This window comes from Numida meleagris, chromosome Z, assembly GCF_002078875.1.
Source record: "Numida meleagris isolate 19003 breed g44 Domestic line chromosome Z, NumMel1.0, whole genome shotgun sequence".
In the NCBI taxonomy this organism is placed as follows: Eukaryota; Metazoa; Chordata; class Aves; order Galliformes; family Numididae; genus Numida; species Numida meleagris.
In genome coordinates, this window is record NC_034438.1 from 61,801,484 (window position 1) to 61,814,608 (window position 13,125).

At 38.9% G+C, this 13,125-nt stretch overlaps 1 protein-coding gene across 9 annotated transcripts in view; it reads left to right on the plus strand.

Annotated features, from left to right (window-relative positions):
* The window catches only part of EDIL3 (EGF like repeats and discoidin domains 3), a 273,821-nt gene that overhangs the window by 84,162 nt on the left and 176,534 nt on the right, over nucleotides 1–13,125 (plus strand). The window lies entirely within an intron of this gene.

Below are 13,125 nucleotides of genomic sequence, written 5' to 3' on the forward strand. Positions count from 1 at the left end.
TCAGCGAACATCAGTAACTGTTAGTGTGTGCCTTTTTGCTTTTGTTCAGTGACACACCTTCACTTCATACTCCCTTCCACGTCAGATGCTGCTCTGTCAGACTGCCCCTGTGCTGTCATCTGTCACATGGCAACAAAATGTAATGGAATATTGGTGGGAAAGCTTAACCTCTACTGCCATACCACCAATATTCACCTCTGGCGTCATGGGCAGACATCATAAAATACGAGGCTTTCCTTTTGGAGGAGCTCTCATACAGATTTTGTTTACAGTCCAGAGGGAGAGGTGGAAGGAAACATTGGTTAAGTAAGGGATTTATCAAAATTCCCATATTAGTTAAAATACAGTGTTTAATTTATGTTTTTCCTTTGTAATTATGCTAAATGTATCAGTTCAGAGATATCTGTTACTTTTTGAAAACTTTATTTTTTTATCGCTTTTTTTTAGGGAGAAACAGTAGAAAAAGTAATTTTCTGGTTTTACTAAAGGCTCTACCCTAGGCTGATCCAGCATTATCTACCCACATATGGCATAAACAGCTGAAATACTGATACTTCAAATAAGCATTCATTTTTTTTCCTACAAAAGCAATGATAAAGTGTCCGTTAGACTCCATGAATTCAAACTCTGGAGCATTCCAAATAAAGAAATCAGTTGCGTGATGGGCTTGAGAGGAACCCAGGAATTCAGGACTCTGTGTGATCACTTTTGCCAAATGTTTCATAGTGGATGTAAGAGTGGAGAAAGTATGCTAACAAAGGTTACTTCTCTTTGGCTTTCTCATGAGTTAATTCTTTTAGTCCTTATGATCTCAGAAGTGTTTCTTGATATTCTCCTATGTAGCTGAAAGCATCAAGTTGGTTGAAGGTATTTAGGATGTTCAGAGGTACTGAGTAAGAACAGATGATGGTGGGCAGAATAAATAAAGGGAAATGAAGGAATCTGTGTCCATCCTGCTCCCTTTGGAAGGGCTGAACAACAATAATGAGATGCAGTGGGGTATTCAATGCAGCCTGTCATTAGATACTCCAATTTTAGACGTTATTGGCTCATGGTGATAAGATATTGTTGATCTCTAAACACTAGCTGGAAAGTGACAAGTTTTTAAGGAACCAACCTCAGACAGGAGGATTTCACAGGAAGAGGTAGTAAGAGTTTTACTTAGTGATAGAATCGTAGATTGTCCTGAGTTGGATGGAACCCATAAGGATCATCAAGTCTAAATCATGCATTAAATGCATTAAATGCATTAATGCATTCAATTGGGTAAATAAAAAAATGATGCAATACAGATTCATGTAATAAAAGAACAACAATGATTAAAGGTAGGGAGATGAAATACTTACATAGACATCTTTACTTTGACCTACCAAGTTTCAAGACATCTGCATGAGTGTTTCAAGAATGTAACTCCAGTTACATTTTTTTTTATTATCTAATTAAGTTAAAATGTAAAACAAGCCAATATGATCACAACACCTTATTTCAGGGTTGGTGGTTTCTTTCCTAGACTTTACCCATGGAAAGTTGTTCTGATTCATCTGCCGTAGCACTCCAATATTTTCTGATCCTGTAACTTTGACTGAGCCTACATGAAACAAAATTGCAATCCTGCCTTATTTTCTGTTTCCTTGTACTGAATCCTATATATATGAAGTCATGCTAAAAGAATTGAGATTGAAAGATAGATCTATACTATTACCCTGTTTGTACAGCCAGATGATTTCAGTGCTTAGTGTACCCTAACAGATTGTAAATATTTTATAAACTGGTGGAGAATAAAATAGAGGCAAGCAAGAAAAATTACCCTGTGGTTCTTCTTCTCAATACAATACATCCTCCAATGGGGCAGAAAAGGATTTATCTAAACAGATAAGAGTAAAAGGTAATTATATTGTGCTTCCCAAATAGTAGGCTGTTTTTCAAAGCTAATAAGGACACTGTGGCCTGAGTTACACTCCTGTATCTTTGGCAACATGAATTTTAGCTTAGATTGAAAAGATTGACATGTAATTAACATTTTTATTGAATTGCCTTAGAGACAATGAGTTGACAGACTTTACATAATTTAAATAGCTTGCGAGTAATTCTCAGAAACCATGTAAATTACAGAAGTACCATAACCTGCAGGTATTGCATACAATTAATAAACTCTTTCATACACATTGTTAAGGAAAGCTATTAATGTGAATCCTAATCAATAGGAGTAGTCACTGAATGAAAAGAAGCTTAGTCATGGAGATTACACTAGGGGAGCAATGTCAGTGTGGCTGTATGCATTGAAATAAGATTGGGAAAAATGTTCTTTAAGTTTAAAATAAAATCTAGTCTTGTTTTATTTGGTGTGTGCATATAGGCAAAGAGATCTAGAGGTAGAAGTTAAAGAAAAGGGCAGCTAAGTCTAGTACACCATAGGACTATTGATATGTTTCACATTTGGAAATTGAGCAACTTAAAATTACTCTGTTTTGGTCTTCCAGATCTGAAATTCAATTGCTGTTCGCCAGGATAAACTTGTGAACATGTTTAGTTTATGTACAGGGAGTGTAACAGAGCCAGGAGCACATTAGAGCAGAGCTTGCAACACCTTCCAGACCTGCATTCAAATAGACCATCAGGATACTTTTGGAAAGTGCACCTTTGGTATCAAATCTGATTGAGTATCACCAAGGAAGGAGACTTCACGTCTTGGCAATGTGTGCCAGTGCTTGGCTAACCACACAGTGAAAATACCAACCCACAAACCCGTCCCTCCTCCTCAGTATGCTAAAATGGAATTTCCTAGAATTTTGTTTCTTCCCATTCTCTCTCATTTTGTGGTCCATCGAGGAGAACTAGGCTCTGTTTTCTTTATTCCCCTGATGCCTTTCTACTCCAGTCTTAACAGTCCCAGCTATCTTAAGCACTCCTCATATGTCAGGTGCTCTAATCTGTTAATAATTCTAGGGAAGTGAACACCTCCCTCAACCCGTAGGCAGTGCTCTCAGTTCAGTTTGCCCAGAATACTGGTAATTATTTAGACTGTGGACTCCAGATTTCAGAATCTGTTCCCTCTGGTGTGTATGTGTAGTGTCACCCGAACTGGCTATATTTATCGCTATCATGGCAATGTCTAAGCTAAATGACTTATCCACTGTCTGTCTCATTGCAAGTGGATTTTATATATGGTGGTGAGTTCTTCTTCAGTAAAATGTCATCATGCCTTGCTTTTGAAGATGAGTAATTTAACATTTGGAGAAGTTATGAAGTGTCCACTTATGATATTTTTTCTTGGAAGTTGTTTCAGCGGTCCTGTTGACATAAAGGTAAAACTGTGGTGTAACGAGTGGAGCTGTATTTATTTGTTTATAGGAAGACTTATCCGCTTTCCTGACTTGGAAAAGAGTAAAGTGGAGTGGGAGGGGTAGAAAACAAATTATTCCTTGCTGGGCTTTAGTGGTAATACCTGTTTGTACTCTTCGTTGATTTCTTTCCTTATGGGGAAAGAGGGAAAGTGTTAGTTTTCTTCAGCAATTGGTTGCTGCTGCTGAGTTCTTAGTAACAGCTAGATTTCCTCTTCTGAGCAATGGAAAAAAGTTGTTAAATGGAGCTCCACCAACATAGCACCTAAGTAAAATAATCTGTTTCTTGTTTTTTTGGGGATCAGAGGAAGATATGTCCAAGGTAATTGCTGAAGTTTGAAGTGCACTCTTGTATTACTTCTCTTACAATAAGAATTGGCAATATGACTGTGGACTACTAAGCTTCCTCTTAGTAAGGCTGTAGCAGTTGTCATCTGTTCAGTATGTTCATGACATTTCTCACAGTGTTCTGTCCCAAAGTCTAGTGACTGTAGATCCACATCTCTGTTACAGCACTTTTATGTAGAATTGACTCTAAGAATTTTAACAAGAAACTATCACATGTAAGGGCACTTAACTCATGAATAAATGTTTTCATAGCATGTGGAATTCTACTGAAAGTTAATCAATAGATATTAATAAAAATAATTTGATTAATTAAGACTTAATTGTTAGCTTCTGAGTACTCTGAAGAGTGCATGCTATGCAGAAATCTAAACTGAGTAAATTAGCGCAAGAAGAAGGACTTAATAAATGGCATTAAATGCAGATCTGAAAACATTTTACATTACAGTTAATTATAGTACTGTAAATAATTGTACAATGTTTATGCCAAAACTGTTGCCTTTGCTATTGATTGCTAGTAAACCTGTTGTGAAAAAGAATCTCAAGTCAAAATTGGTGAGACTGCTAATACAATGGATATTAAATCAGCATCAGTAAATTGTCTGAGTGATCTGTGAAACATTTTATCTGTGAGATATATACGATCATGCTCATATAGACTGGAGCTAATACTTTATGAAGAGATCCTCTCTTCTTGAATACTGAGGCTGAAATTCTCTGGGATAGTGTCTCAGAATCACAGAATGGCTGAGGCTGGCAGAGACTTCTGAGAATCACCTAATATGAATCTGTCTTTTCAAGTACAACCAACCAGAGCAGATTGCCCAGGACTGTGTCCAGTCAGGGTTTTAATACCTCAGCAGTAATTGTTGTGATGAAGACTCCACAACATCTCTAGGCAACTTGTTCCAGTGTTTGACCATACTAAAAATTAAGAGGTTTTATTTTTTCTGTGTTAAGGTAGGATTTCCTATGTTCTAACTTACACCCATTGCCGCTTGTCCTGGCACTGGACACCACTGGGAATGGCCAGGCTCCATCCTCTTTGCACTCTCCCTTCAGATACTGATGCATATGAAGATGATCTTCACTGAGCTTTCTCTTCTCCCGTTTGAACAGTCCCAGGTCCCTCACTGTTTCCTCATATGAAAGATGCTCCAGTCTCTCTGTGATTCCTTCTTGAATTTGTTCCTCTAGGTCCATCTCTCCCTTCGTCTAGGGAGACCAGCTCTGAACTCAGTACTTCAGGTACATCTCGCAAATTCTGGGCAGAGGGAAAAGATCAGGTCTCTCAACCCCTTGGCCATGTTCTGCCTAATACAGACCAGGATTCTGCTACCAATTAAAAAAAGATGATTACTGTACTCCTGAGTTTAATCAGGACTTACACTTTATAAAGCATCCTGAAGCATGTGGCTAATCTTAAAAGTCTACATAATGCCATTAATCTCAAGATGATCATTCACAATATGTATAAAGTTTAGCTCCCTTGTGAAGAGTATCTTGTCAAATAAACTCTATCCTGAAAACCTTATCACAATTTCTTTTTTTTCATTTATAGATTTATTATTTGAAAAGACAGACTGGCAAGGAAGGAGTAGTCATACACTTCAGAGCATTTGACAAAAGAGCAGTGCAAAGTACTCGGGGAGATTTTGTGCATTATAGTCGTATTCGAAAGACAAAGTAAAAACACTTGTTACCAGATCTACTGCTCAGAATGAGAACCTGCAAAGATAAATAAGGTTTACAAGACCAGGGTAGTCTGCTAAACTTTCTCAGGCTGTTTTCAATGGGAGCAGTGAAGCCCTTGGTAGTAAATTGAGTTTTGATTGAAAGCTGATGGCAAGTCTTACATAGAAATATTTTCAGAAAACCATGCATATAGGTCATGGTGTACTGTGAAAAATCAATGAGGTGTAGAGTCTCTACCCAGGTGCTGTTCAGTTGGAAATTCTGCGTATGTAGGATCTGCTAAAGGTATGGTGTTCCAGAAACAAGACTTGACAAACCGCACATGTGACCTACCCCAGGTCGGTACGTGGGAAAGGAGGTCTCACCAAGCACTTGTTTGTTCCCATGAGCCAAGTCCATTTCAGCTGGGTTCCAGTATGCAGCTGACAAAGATGTCCCGTTTTTTAAGGCTGAAGTAGGGATAGAAGTAATAGAGAAAAATCAGAGTGGTTTCCTTAGCAATGTGATGTGTCTAGATTCTGAAATGTTTAGAACTGGCTTCAAACAAGTAAGTACAATAAGCCAATTATATTTTGCCAGATGTGCCAGTAAAACAGACAGCACATAAAATTCTGTGAAGAGCTTATTTTAGCAGCCAAGGATAATTACTCTTTGGTACGTTCTCTAACATTGTCTGGAGAAAGAAACCTGCAAATAATTCAGCGGCTTTTATAGAAAGCAGTCTTCTTGGGCAACAGCTGTAGCAGATAAAAACAGCTGAATTGAGGACACATTGAGACACATCAAGATCTAATGGAATAAATATGCTGGTACACAACTGTATGAACATTTCACACACACCAGGATCTCCAAAATAGAGCAGCTGCCTGCAAGACCTGCTGACTTTGCTGCTAGGCTGTTTAAACTGAACATCCATATTATGTTGACTTTGTTGTTCAGAATTTTTGGGGTTTTTTTGCCTAGTGAAAAAAAAGACCTGTAGATCTGTAGTTTCTAAAAGCCATGCAAGCTCTGTTTAGAAGAAATTGATGCTTTCTGAAGATCATGTTATGCATATCAGGTGCTCATTAGCTGCAGCACAGACCCAGAGTTGTTCTAGACTGTTGGATTACACAAAATTCTTGAAAAAGCAGATGTTGAACATGGATCTTCCCAGCCCATCCGCTTTTTTCATGTGTGTGTGCATGTGTTTAAAATAGTTTTGGGTTTTTTTTTAATTGCTAGTAGAATGGGCTTTTTGGCAGATGAAATCTTTGACATCCTTGCAGCCCAGAAGACCAACAGTATTCTGGGCTCCCTCAACAGGGGGGTGGCCAGCAGGGAGTGGGAGGTCATTGTCCCTGTCTATCCAGCCTTTTGGGAACCCATCTGGACAACTACATCCAGGGGCCTGGGGCCCCTAGCACAAGAAGCAAGTGGTGCTGTTGGAGTGAGTCCAGAGAAGGGTCATGAATATGATCAGAGGGCTGAAACACTTCTGGTGGTTGAAGGAGCTGAGCTTGTTCAGCCTGGAGAAGAGAAAGCTTCAAGGAGACCTCATTGTGGCTTTCCAGTTATAAAAAGAAGCTTATAAATAGAAGAGAGACTAACTATTTTACAGGGTTTCTCAGTGATAGTACAAGGGGGAATGTTTTTAAACTAAAACAGGGGAGATGAAGGCTAGATGTTAGGAAAAAATTCTTTGCTCAGAGAGTGGTGAGGCCCTGGCACAGGCTGCCAGAGAATCTGTGGATGCCCCATCCCTGGAGGTGTTGAAGGCCAGGCTGGATGGGGCCCTCTGCAGCCTAGTAGGTGGCAACCTTATCCAGTGCAAGAAAGTTGGAACTGTATGGTCTTTGAGGTCCCTTCTGTCAATGGTTTACAGGCCCGGTTCTGTGACGAATGGGGCGGGAGACCCACGGACCCACGCCCCGGAAAAGGGAAAAGGGAAAAAAGGGTAGGGAGATGGACCTGAGAGCAAAAACAGTGGCAACAATCTGAGGAGAAACAAATTAATTTACTAAATAAGATATCAGAATGCAAAACAACACACTATAATACAATATAATTACAATTTAAGCTAATAAATCCAATACAATGAGAGGGAATGTCCAAAAATCAAGGTAGGCCTTACTCTAATACTGACAATAAGACAGCTGGGGAGCAAGATGCTGCCAGGACAAGAGACAAGCAGAAAAAGAACAAGGTCTTGTGATCTGCAAGTTTTTATCTTTTCCCTCTGACCGGAAAATGGTAACAGAGGAGCAAAGTACCGTGGGGACTGTAGTAGTCCTTCTCTTCTGAGAACCAGGTACATATACTACATGATGTTATGATGTGGAATACCAATAACCGAAAAACATAAAACCATGAAACCTTCCAACCAATGCCATTCTATAATTCTGTGATTGTTAATGTATACTATAATCTGCCCTAAAGATAATTCCTTATGTATGATTTTTGTACATGTGCCTTTATTTTTGCCAACATTAAATCCAAGCTACATGATTTCTTGTCTGACTCTTAGGAGAATGAAGAGTTGGAGAAATTTTGATTTTTTAAAATACATTAAGAGCTATCAAGGAGGATCAGGGATTACTTACTCTTCCGTTTTACTGGAAATTGAGTGGTAGCTTTATAGATTCCTTTTCCTGTTTCTTAGCTTTTTTGGCTCATGTATGTAGTTTTGATGCTTTTGAAGAGCCTCAATGACGTAATTTCTCATAAAATGTAGACTTCAGAAAGTTCTTCTTCTTCAAATACTGCTCCAGTTTGTATTCTTGTTTTATATAATCTAGTGTTCTCCTGGATTTTTATTTAGAAGGTTGTGACTCAACATCTTGGAAACAACTTGCTAAAATAAAAATGCCAGAAGGAAGCTGATTCTTTAGCTGAAAAGGCAAATTAGTCTTTAATTAGATGATAATTCTGGCATCCTATGAGATTCAGATTAGAAAATTTTAGACTTCCTAGGCAAAAATGATCAGATGCAAAACCTGATGATGCTCAGGTTAATGCAGTTTCTAAATGCACTGCAGTTCCACAGTAAGAGATAGAAAAATTAGAAGCTGAATATTGAGACCTGGAGACAGATGGGCTTTACTATATTTTCTTTCTTTTCCCCTCCAAGTTATTTTCCAGATGTTTCTCTGCAAAACTATTTATATAAAAGGCTCATTAAGCAGAGTAAAATTCATCATCATTTGGAATCACATTTGCTTACCTTTTTCTCCACAAGTATTTTTAGTTAAAGTAATGAAATAAAGAAATATTCTTTTGGAATGCTGATGCTATAAAGAGATGCTGTGGTTCTTACCTCTTTTTCTTTTCTCCATTATTAAATATCATTGTGCTTGGGAGCAGAATAATTAGGGTGCTTAAGTGTTACTCTCAATAAATTTAATATTTATAACTCTTCCCTCCTTATTTCAAATATCTGTTAAAACACTTGCAAGATCTGACCTTTTCTGTTCAGCAGTCTGTTCCAGATACAGACTTGAGTGTTTAAAACAGTGTGATGTATCTGCTCTATTTTCTAGCCATGTCTTCTGTGAATTTTCAGAATAGTGCATGAACTTATTAAGGTTTTAAAGTGGAATATATATATAAACAGTACTGTCTTGAACAAATACACCTTGTTCTTAAGAAGTGGATGCAACTCTTAATTTAGAAAAATAATGCTGCTATACCCCAGATGACATTTTTATCTTACATTTTTCAGCAAAGAGTTCTTACAGATTCCCATATTACCTGGGTAAGGAGAGTAACTAAAATATTCTGGCTCTTAGTTTTTTTTTTTTTAATATGGTTCTAGTATAGGTGTAATTACAGGAACTTCCTCATAAGTTTGCAGTTGAAAGTTCCGACTACTGAATAAATGTAGGATTTGTTACAAGGAGTAAGACAAACAGAACAATTAGATAAAATAATCTAGTAAGATGGGAATCAGAATATGAAAGACCCAAGATTTATTATCAAAAATTCTATGAGTATTATCAGTCAAAATAATAGGGAGAAAATGTGCTTTCAGTTCACAGAGGTACTGTTATGTGTAACAGTCACGCTTCAGCATAAATTAATGAGACGTTGGGACAATCTGGATACTGGGTTAATGGAAACAATGTTGTTGTAACCTAGTTTACGAAGTACAATCTGAGGGGCTTCTTCTCCTGTCAGGGTAAGGTCAGCTTTTATTATGGACACTTTGAGCTACACCACCTGATGTCTGCTGTGGAAACTAGGCAAGAAGACTCCCAATGGTTTCTCTTCCTAGTAAATGCTTGAGGATGGTGGTTCAGGGAGGGTGAAGTGGCACTGTGCACACCCTCAGCTGCTGGATCCTGGCACACCAGAGAGGTACAACCATTCCAGTGTGGCATGGGCTGTTAGATAGGTTGGTTTTTCACACTGCAGCTCTTTTGTGCAGCGACTAGTCAGGCATCTTTTTCCTTTTCTTTTCATTTTGGATCCAGATTGAATACTGAATACTTAAACAAAATGTTGACTCTATTAAGCATAAGAATAATTTCATTTAGAGATACTGGGACCTTTTCATGTTATATCACAGGTGAACAGCTTTGTTAACTTGTTGATGTTCTAAAATAATGATTAATAATAATTCAGACAAGTTTATATTATAATATTAAAGACCAAAATTATAGAGGTAGAGATTCTGTCCTAAATTATTTCACCAGTATAGCATTTTAATTATATTACTTGAGCGCAGCACCTGGATGAAAATTGCCATTGCACTATGAGTCAAAGGAGACAGCATAATACTTCTATGTTTTAAAAAAGCATAAAAAGTCAACAGGATTAAAATTTACATTTTCAGCTGGTGATATTCTGACTATATATATAATACCAGCATACTAGATGCAAGCCATCCATACCATCTCCATTTTGAATCACACACTGGACTGAGCCAGCCAATTCTGAGGTCTGGAAAACCATGTGCAAGGGAATGATTTGGACATGTGCTTGTTTTTTTGTTTAGTATATGTGAAAAGGTGGCTATGTGATCTGGTGAAGCCATACTTCAGCTTCATTTGTATCTCTTCATGCATAATTGGTGCAAATATGCATAGTTCTACACTTCTGATCTATGCTTTTGACAAGTACCTAATTCAAATATGCATTAATGCATGCACATTTTTAATGTTTTTTTTTTTTTTTTTCACATGGGTGGGTACAAGACATGTATATATAATCTACTTTGTTTATCTGTCCATGTGCACAAAACTGTAATGTCCTAAACTTATTCCCTCCTCCTCTCCTCAGAGACTAATAGGAGAGGTCATAGAATTATACACTCAGAATTGCTTGAGTTAGAAGGAACCTTTAAAGGCCATCTAGTCCAGCTCCCCTGCAGTGAACATCTAGGACTTCACATCTGGACATAGGTGAAGTCTCATCAGCACAGAGTAGAGGGGCAGGATCACCTCCCTCAGTCTGCTGGTCACTCATCTTTTGATGCAGCCCAGGATACAGTTGGCTTTCTGGGCTTAGAGAGCACACTGCTGGCTCATGTCCAGCTTGCCATCCACGAGCATCCCCAAGTCTTCTTTGGCAGGGCTGTGCTGTATCCTTACGTTCCTCAGCTTGTACTGATAGTAGGTGTTGCCATGACCCAGGTGCAAGACCTTGCACTTAGCTTTGTTGAACCTCATGAGGTTCTCGTGGGTCCACTGCTTGAGCTTGTCTAAGTCTCTCTGGATGTCATCTAGTCCCTCAGGCATGTTGACCACACCACAGAGCTTGGTGTCATCCACAACCTTGCTGAGAGTGCATTTGATCCCACAGTTGATATAATTGATGAAGATATTAAAGAGTGTCAGTTGCAGTACAGACTGGGGAGGGATGCCACTTGTCACTGATCTCCATCCAGACATTGAGCCATTGTCCATCACTGTCTGGGTATGATCTTGCAACCAGTTCCTTATCCATCAAGCAGTCCACCCATCAAATTCATATATTTACAGTTTGAAGAGGAGGATGTTATTGGGGACAATGTCAAAGGCCTTACTGAAGCTCAGATAAGTTACATCAGTGACTCTTCCCCTGTCCACTGATACAGTTACGCCATCATAGAAGGTGCTAGATTGGTCAGTCATGACCTGCTCTTGTTGAAGCCATGCTGATTCTCCCTTATCACCTCCCTGTCTTCCATATGCCTTAGCACAGCTTCCAGGAGGATCTGCTCCATGATATTCCCCAGTACAAAGGTGGGGCTGACAGGTCAGTAGTTCCCATGGCCATCCTATTTACCCTTTTTAAAAATGATTGTGATGTTGCCTTTTTTCCAGTCACCAGGGACTTAATCTGACCACCCTGACTTTTCAAATATCTTTGAAAGCATCTTGGTGACTCTGTCAGCCAATTCCCTCAGGATTCTGGGGTGCATCTCATTGAGACTCATATAGACATGACTGCAGATGGTCACAAACCTGATCTTCACTTACAGTGGGAGGGACCAGCCTGCCTGTATTGTTCACTAAGTGGTGTACACATTTTTGGACGTTGCTTTTCTGATTGATGTACCTGTTGAAGCTTTTCTTATCCTTCTTTACACCTCTTTCCAAGTTCACTTCTAACTGAGCGTTGTCCTTCCTGACTCCATTCCTATACAGCCTAGCAGCATCGCTATATTCCTTCCAGGTTATCTGTCCCTCCTTTCACTGCCTGGGCATTTTCTTCTTGCTCTCCAGTTTGACCTGCAGGTCCCAGTTCAGCCATGTCAATCTCTTGCCTTCCTTTCCTGACTTCCTACACCTGGAGATCTCTTGTGCCCTAAGAAAAGCTTCTTTAAAGATCTGCCAGCTCTGCTCCACTTCCTTGTCCTTGATGACAGTTTCCTGGGGGTTTTTGTTGACTAACTCCCTGAAGAGCTGCAAATTGCCTTTCCTAAAATTTAGCATCCTGAATTTACTCTTTATCTCATATCCCTCAGGAGTGTGAACTACACCATTGCATGATAGCTGCTCCCCAGGCAGCCTCCTGACGTCACCGATCAGTTTGCTTGCATTGGTGAACAATATGTTCAGTATTACATCTCCTCTGGCTGGCCTATGTATTACCTGGCTAAGGAAGTTATCCTTGATGTGTTCCAGGAGCCTCCTGGATTGCCTACAATGTCAGAACAGACTGGGTTATTTTAGGTCTGTCATAAAATAATTCAGTTGATACATTTGAGCACTCTCAACAGGGAGAAATAGTTACAAATACTTACACTTCAAATCCTTATGGAGATACTCCAAATACTCAGTTTCAATTCCTGCATACCTCTATTTCCGTCCCTCATTATACATCAGTGTATACTTGCAAACATGTAGTATTACAGCTTGATCTGTAATGCATTCATTATGCTTTTACCTTTGAAAAAGAACACAGAAGTTCAGTCTCTAGCTATTTATGTGCTATCCCTTGTAGCATCCTTCTCTGGTGTCAGAAGAAGAGCGCACTTGTGTGGGTTCAGAACTTCAGTTTCAGAGGTAATATGGAAGATAACCTTTAGTTTCCAGAATTCCAGCCAGTACGTTATGTATTTCCTCATGGTTCTAAACAGCAATGACTGTTCAACTTCTGTTGACTATGTTCACTGAACTAGTCGTTTTAGCTGTAAGCACAGGAAAACCTAAGGAGGAAGGAGTAGGTGCTACAGTAGTAGCTGTCATAATGTTCATTTTTATTCTAAACATACGTAACAGTTTTCATGGAATCTCTTGTCTTTTATGATATAAAGAAAAATGGGACAAAACTAGTGTTT